This window comes from Lathyrus oleraceus, chromosome 6, assembly GCF_024323335.1.
Source record: "Lathyrus oleraceus cultivar Zhongwan6 chromosome 6, CAAS_Psat_ZW6_1.0, whole genome shotgun sequence".
Lineage (NCBI taxonomy): Eukaryota > Viridiplantae > Streptophyta > Magnoliopsida > Fabales > Fabaceae > Lathyrus > Lathyrus oleraceus.
The window spans coordinates 28108306-28117380 of NC_066584.1; positions in this window are offsets into that span (position 1 = coordinate 28108306).

A 9075-nucleotide genomic window follows, 5' to 3' on the forward strand; every position below is an offset into this window, starting at 1 on the left:
TTACTTTTTATTCCAAATAGAAGATGACACTGGAACAACAAACACAAACATCTAACATTACAACAACAATTACTAAAACAAAAACATATACTGGAACAAGAACAAGTACTAGAACAAGAACAAGTACTAGAACAATAACAAATACAAGAACAACAACACAAACAATCATTAAAATCTAGGAAATTACAACAGTTAACACTATGTCATCTGATCCATGCATCATTTGGATGCAATCAATGTCGCTTTCAACTTCAGCCCACCAACATTCCGTTTCTCCAGTTTCAAATGAGAACCTTCTTCTAAGCCTCTGAATCCTTCTGATGACTTCACCAGGTTGGTAATCTCCCTCTAACCAAGACATCAAGGACCTTTTTAGTTGGTCCAACAAACGGATGTTCCAAAATTTCATCTCCATTGGGGGTTTCACAGGCGAGAAAATAACATGCCCATCCCTTTTTAAGATTACTGGTTCAGGATCCGGCCGCCTTGATGATGTTCGCTGCCATGATGACGGTCTGGGGGATGCCATGAACTCAACTTGATAGAGAAAGTGATAGGAAATAGTGGTGAAGAAAATGCAAGGAAATAACACTTTATTTATAGGAAAAAATCTAGGTTGTACATCAATGTACTTAACCCTAATTAGTGTCGCACTTGATTAATTAGTCTTAGGGAGAACTAGGGTTTGAATTAGGTCATAACTACCAAACTCTAATTATAACCGATCAATAAACCCTAATTATAATTGATTAATTAACCCTAACATGATTAACCCTAATTCTCCCAAAAATTTGTAAATAATATTATTTAGTTATAAATTAAATTAATATATATAAATTAATATATATAAATTTATATTTATATATATATATATATATATATATATATATATATATATATATATTATAAATAATATTATTTATATATATGTATTAATATAAATTAATATAATTTATAATAAATATAAATTAATAAATTTAAAATAAGTTAAAAAAAATTTTAAAAATAATTAAAAACATATTAAAAAAATTTTAAAAAAGCAAAAAAAAAATATAAAAAAAAAGAAAATAGGAGTAGGCGTCACTCCTAGTGGCGACTTGCCCTCCAATTAAGGGTAGGCGCCATCTAGGGTGGCGCCCATGTACATATTAGGGCAAAAATTGCCCATTTATGTAATTTTTTTGAAATTATGGGTTTTTTTGGAATTTTTTTAAAAAAATTGATTATTTAAAAAAAATTCTCTCAAATATATGTACCAAACAACATGAATGTCAAATATGTATTTTGTCAAAGAAAACAACTTGTCAATATGTTTGATCCCTTGTCATATTTCTAACTTTGCTTCTACTTTTCTTCTTCTTCTTCTTTAAGAAAATTTAACTTTTATAACAACTAGTTAATCAGTATTTGATATTCATTTCGTCTCTTATAAGCTAAACAAAACTCTAATGAAAAAAACAAATTCTTTATTATTTTCAAATATGTTTTAAACATTATATATTTAGTTAGAAGGGATACAAATTAACTTCTTTATATTAAATTATAAAATTATGCAAAATGACATCCAATATTTTTTCTTACTCACATCCTAAGACTATGCTAGGGTTTGCATAGATACCAAGTCGTCAATTTGTGCATGACGGTCATAGCTACTCCGACCGTTGTGCCTAACACTATATCTTATGTGCAGATAATCAATAATAGACATCATGAAGTAAGTGTCAGCCAACTTCTGAATCCTACTTTAAAAGAGGATTATGTCAACAATAAAATAACGCAGAAAGAATATTAAAATAGTATTGATGATTGCAAGAATCATCTTCACAAACGATTGGTAAGGGAAAAAGAAAACAAACCAATGACAACCAAAGATTTATCAGTTAAGTTGGGAACAATTTGGAAGAGTTTTGAAGCTTGGAAAATTTTCTCGCTCGGTAAGGGTTTTTTTCGAATTTCGTTTTAGTTATGCAGAAAATAAGAGAAGAGCATGGTCCTTGGGAACATATAACCTAAAACTAAGTCATACTCAAACAAACTAATGTCAATCATGGGTGTGTATATGTGATCTCCATCAAGACTATTAGAGACCACATACTTTGATTGAGATTGCTAGATGGGTAGGTAGACGACTCGTGCTAGATCATGCTACTAGAAATCGTTCCTTTGGTCGATATATAAGGGTCTTGGTGGACATTGATTTTTCTCAAAGATTATATGATGAAATTATGGTAAAATGAGAAGGGTATGCTTTTTATATAGAGATGGTGTATGAGAAGATACAAAATTATTGTGTTCATTGTAAAGCCCTAGGTCATGCTATAAACTATTTCCATAAGTTGATACCTAAAAATGATGTAGAGGTGGATCAAACAACAAAAATGGTGGGTGCAAGGCCTAAGAATACAACCAAGTATATTGAAAAGAGGAGTACTTTGATTTTTTCAAGCCTTCCTATTATCAATGATGATACACTTATTATCAAGGAAACACTGTTATTATCAAGGATGGCACTCGTATTTACAAGGAAGACACTCCTATTAATAAGAAAAACACATTTATTACCAAGGAAGACATTCGTATTATCAAGGATGATACAGTTATTATCAAGAAAAACACTATTATTATCAAGGAAAACACTTCATTTAGCAAGGAAGGCATTCATATTATTAAAGAAAACACACCTATTTTACAAGAGCATAATACACAACAATATGATGAGGATTTAAAGGAAGATTTTAACAACTCACCTTATGGGGAGAATCTTAACCCGACGAAGCAGGTTGGTCTAATACTTGACAATCTAGAATATGGTGAGATGGTCGTGACAAATATGGATAACCTGAGTGAGGATTTTCATGATGTGAATACCTTTGTTATTCAAGACACTGCTCATATTGTTAATCAGACATAAAGTATAAATGATGTTTTTGGGGTGAGTCCATTTAATGCTTGCAAGAGGCCGAATGATATAGTAATTTCAAACACCCTTCCTAGTGGGGAAATGATTACTTAAGATACACAAAGTTTGATATATCTTTGGGGGTACAAAATGATATTCAAATTACCAGAGAAGCTTGGGTGAATATGGAAGAAAGCAAGCAAAATGATACGACATATGTATCTCATCAACAAAAACAGAAAACTTTCAAATTAGCAAGAAGTGTCATTCAATCTTACAACACATGTTCGAAGGGTGTCCCTTCTTACACGTCATTATGAAGTTCCTTATTGGAACGTGATATATATCGTGAAGGTAATTCTTGTGTTGATAAATTTGTGAATTATGGTAATTTGATTGCGTCTTCCACGTGGTGGAATATTGTTCATTCTTTTATAAAAGAGGAATTCTTGAGGGATAAAAGAGGAGTCCCAAACAAATTCTCAATCTCGCACCAATGTGTATCCCCTCTCTAATTTTCTTATAATATAAGAAACATAGAAGAACAACTTAACATGAAGAGATAACCATCATAGCTAACCTTTGGTTATGGCATTTGGGAATTAGTTAAGAGATTACAATCTTATAGGTGTAGGTGTAATGTAGCTAGCATAAAATTTACTTATTTTTTAAGTAATGTTTGTACTCTCCATATTCAATCAATGAAAATAGATGAAAATCACTAAATATGCTTGTTCATAATATGGTATAAGATAGAATAATCTAGTTTTATTCTCCTTTGCCTCATTCATAAAGAACATTTTCTCGACTTATTTCTTCATTGCCATCAACTTCTTGTTTCATTGATTCACCATCTGCTTCATCCCATTATTTTATGCATACCAGTTTTTGGTTTGTTTCAGCATTTGTATCAGTTTTGATGCTTCCTCTCATAACAATTCTTGCTTTTTTGTTCATCATTTTCGATCCATCGTTGCTATCACAAATCATGCCTCTACACGTTGCTTTACCAGGTCAACAAGCTGACAATGAATCACACAACTATATTCATCCCAGCGAAGGTCCCAATTATATTTTCATTTCGCCAAAGCTTAATGGATCCAATTATCCTACATGGAGCAACTCCATGGAGCAAGCTTTAAGTGCGAAAAACAAGCTTCAGTTCATCGACGACACATTTGATATTCCTCTTAACCATGATCTCAATCGCAAGCAATGAGAATGGTGCAATTACTTGATTCATTCTTAGTTGTTAAATTCTGTTTCTGAGAAAACTGCATCTACCATCATATTTGATGTCAATCCATCGATGTGCGGATTGACCTGAAAGAACGATTTTCAAAGTTGACCGCATTCGTATTTTCAATAATCAATTTGAAGCAATCATCTAAGTGTGTTATGGATTCACTCATTGAGTTAAAAGGTTTATGGGAAGAACTCAATGAACATTGTCCATTTTATGTATATGCTTAGCCATGAGGAAAGTTCGTGCTTATCGACATGAAGATAAAGTTATGCAATTTTTATCTGGTTATAATGATCAATAATCAGTTGTAAAAAAAATCAAGTTTTGTTGATGGAACCCCTACCACCAATCAACAAAGTCTATTCGTTAGTAGTGGAAGAAGAGACTAATCAAAAACCTGTCAACATCACTAAAGAAGATAACCCATTATTGGTCAATACAACTCAATGATTTGATCAGAAAGGTAAGCCACAACACTTTAAGAATCCTTATAGACAATGTACATTTTGTAATAAGAGTGGTCACACTATAGATTTATGCTGCCAAAAGCATGGCCACCAACATTCAACAAGAATAAATCTAAGGTTAATGCATCTACCAGTCAAAATTGTGATCTTGCTCAACCAATAGATACTTATGTAGTTACTTCTTATGCAAGTAACAATTATACTATTTCTCAAGAACAATATGATAAATTAATTGGCTTTCTCTAATAAGTTAATTTACTACCTACATCAAATCCTTGCAATAATGTTTCATTTTCTTCCATGATTCATGATAATCCATTGATTGCGGGCTCTTAAGGTATTATCTGCATAACTTTTAAAATGTTACCTCATAATCAATTTTGGATCCTTAATTCTGGTGCTAATGACCATGTATGTTTTTCATTTCATTTCTTTACTTTGATTCATGATATCAAACCTCTTAACATCACTTTTCCAAATGGACACTCTATATTTGTCAAACAAGATGGCAACATTCATTTTTCTTCCACCTTTTATTTACACAATGTACTGTATTCTGATGAGTTTCATCTCAATTTCATATCCATCTCCAAACTTTGTAAGTCTTTTAAACATAAAATTGATTTTTCTATCAACAAATATGTTATACAAGATTTGAACATGATGAAGATGATTGATTTGGGTTAGCAGATTGGAGGACTATACAGATTGCAAATGGATGCGTGTTCCCTTGTTGATAACACAAGACCATATCCCTCTATTTCTACCAGCATTAACACCATATTACATAGTAATGTTTTATGGCATTTTAGACTAGTTCATGTTTCAAATAACAATCTTAGCTATATGACTCTGTTGTATCCGTCAATTTCTTTTGATAATAAAGCAACTTGTGATATTTTCCACCTAGCTAGACAAAAGAATCTTCCATTTTGTCATATTTCTAGCACTACTAACTAAAAGTTTGAAATTCTCCATCTAGATATATGTGGGCCTTTATCTATACCCTCAGTATGCCATCACAAATACTTCTTAATATCCTTGATGATTATACAAGATATGTGTGAATTGTTCTTTTGAAAACCAAAGTTGAAGCATCTACAAAAGTGAAACATTTTGTCACCATGATCCAAAACCAATTCCACATTACACCTAAAACCATAAGAACTGATCATAACCTTAAGTTTTTGTTTCAATCCTTTTATGATTTCAAAGGAATCAATCACCGAAGGTCTTGTGTTGAAAGCACTCAACAGAATGGGAGGGTAGAGAGAAAACACTAACACTTACTCAATGTTGGAAGAGCCTTACTGTAGGTGTTTAATTGGCTGCATTATATGGTAAAACACTAGCTGGATTCTAATGTCTTGACTGATGTCATGACATGGTGTGTATGTGTAACTGCATTGTAGGTTAGAATATCTAACTGTACTCTGATGTCTTGACTGATGTCATGACACACTTGAGTAGTTACTGCAGGATTGGCTAATACAGGATTTATTGAATGTCAAACTGGATGTTGTGACATTCATCCCTGTCAGCAGATACTGAGGAATAGAACAGTTGGTGTTCTGTTAGAGCTCAGTATTCATTTGCAGTCTGGTTATCAAAGGAAATACCAGACCTGGCATAAGGCCTACTGACTGAATGTCAAACTGGATGTTATGACATTCATCATTGACAGCATATACTGAACAATAGACAGAGTGGTGTTCTGCTACACTTCAGTATGTTTCTTAGTCTGTTCTCCAAGAGGATAACAGAACTAACTTAAGGCCAAATGTGTAAATGTCAAATTGGATACTTTGACATTTATTAATGTAAGCTGTTACTGTAGTATGGTCATTTTGGTCATGTACAGGTCAGCAAAATTGTACAGTCTGTTTTCTGGAAAAACAGACTCAGCATATGATCCTTGATGTCAAGCTGAATGTCGTGACATTCATTCCTGACAGCATATGCTATATTGTAGGTTGTTCAGTTTTCTGTTTCAGCTTTTTCTCAGGCTATTCTTCAGGGATTCAACAGCTGAGAGAAAATCCAGGAAATTAACAACCAAGCTACATTTAATGAACCTAACAAATAGCCTATTTGTTAGTAACCTAGATGTGGAATTTAGGGGAACTCGCGTGACCTTAAATTCAGGAGAATACAAGTGCAAAGGCCCAAGTACTGCAATATAAAAGGAAGTCGTTCCTTCATTCAGAACTGGGGATTTTGAGGCGTGAAGATTTAGGGTGTCCATCATACTTCACTACTGTATTTTTGTGAGTCTTGTATTAGACATATCTTGTAAGCCAAGCCATTATCAAGTAGATGATTGCTTTGGCATAGGGTGTTCATTGAGTTGTAAGTGTTGTGTCGGTCAAAGCTTTTAAGCGTGAGTGTTGTGTATCTTGATTAAAGCTGTTAAGCACAATCAATAGTTGTTTGAAGTGTGACTTCAAAGTTGTCTTTAATATTGATTAAAGGTAGTAATCACTGTGGTGATTGAGGGGGAGTGAGTAGGAACTCTGATCTTAGAGTAAGATTGAAATTGCATTGGGTAGGGATTAAGTGACAAGTTGTAAACGGGTGAGTTTAGCTTTGAATTAATACTACTGATAGTGGATTTCCTCCCTGGCTTGGTAGCCCCCAGATGTAGGTCATGTTGGACTGAACTGGGTAAACAATCACTTGTGTTATTTACTGCACTTACTTTTAAGTTCTGCATAATTCTTGTCTGTGCATAATTGGATGTCATAACAACCCGTGTGACATCTAAAGTATGATAACTAGAATTTCAATTGGCATCAGAGCAGGCACCCTGCCTGTGAATTTTTGGGTGAGATCTAGGGAAGTTACTTTCTAGTACCATGGACAAGGATATAGGACACTCAAACAGACCACCCATGTTGGATGGCTCTAATTATGATGACTGGAAGCCTCGTATGATAGCCTTCTTAAGGTCTCTAGATAGCAAAGTCTGGAGAGCTGTCAACAAAGGATGGGAACATCCAACGAAGACAGGTGAAGATGGAGTCAGTGTGCAGATTCCTGAAGAAGAGTGGGACAAGGAGCAAGAGGCATTAGCTCTTGGAAATTCCAAGGCCTTGAATGCATTGTTCAATGGAATCAGTAAGAACATATTCAGGCTGGTGCACCACTGTGAACTAGCTAAGGAAGTTTGGGATACCCTCAAGGTAACTCATGAAGGTACTTCCAAGGTGAAGATGTCCAAACTTCAGATGCTGACCACCAAGTTTGAAAATCTGAGGATGAAAGAGGATGAGACTATTCATGACTTTCACATGAATATTCTTGAAATTGCAAACACCTCTGGTGGACTAGGTGAGAAAATGGCTGAAGAGAAACTTGTAAGAAAGATTCTCAGGTCCTTGCCTAAGAGATTTGCTATGAAGGTCACAACCATAGAAGAGGCTCAAGATATCTGCAAGATGAAGGTAAATGAGCTCATTGGTTCCCTCCAAACCTTTGAAATGGGCTTATGTGAGGATGCTAACAGGAAGAACAAAAGCATAGCATTTGTATCTAACACTGAAGAGAAGTCAGAAGAAGGAAACAGTGGAGGAAATGGAAGCATCTCTAAAGCCATAGCCTTGCTTGGAAGACAGTTCAACAAGTTCATAAAGAAGGTTGACCAACAGGGTAGACCTAATGTCAAGAACATCCCGTCTGACATAAGGAAAAGATCAACTTCTGAAGAAAAGTTCAAACAAGGCAAGGGAATCCAGTGCCATGGATGTGAAGGATATGGTCATATTCAGGCTGAATGCCCTACCTTTCTCAAGATGCAAAGGAAAGGGCTATCTGCCACCTGGTCAGAGGAAGACACGGAGAGTGAATCTGAAGGAGAATCGGCTAAACATGTCACAGCTCTGACCAGTGTCTGTGGTTCAGAGGATGACTCAAGCGGAGATGAGCTCAACTTGGATGAACTTGCTGCCTCATATAAAGAACTATGTGTTAAAAGTGCAGAAGTATGTATCCAAGGAGAAAAGTAGAAGAAACTCATCAAAGAGCTAGAATCTGAGAAACAGGAGCAGCTGAAAGTCATAGAGGGTTTAAATGGTGAGATAACCCTGCTGACCTCCAAGCTGAATCAAATGACCAAATCCATCAGAATGTTGAGTAAAGGATCTGACACCTTGGAAGAGACTCTAAAAGTGGGACAGAAGTCAGGAACCATATCTGATTTAGGTTTCACTAAGAACTCTTCATCTGAACTCAAAAAGTCTAAGGCTGGAGTTCAGAAATTCAAGCGGAAGTCACATCCAATGTCTCAACATCAGAGAACCAGAATGAGCAAACATCAGAAGAAGAAATTTCAGAGATGGAGATGTCATTATTGTGGTAGATTCGGTCACATAAAACCCTTCTGCTATAGGCTGCATGGTTACCCAAACCAGACCTCGCAAGGTAGGCCTAAGAAGAAGGTGTCTAAGCATAATGTCCCCATTAAG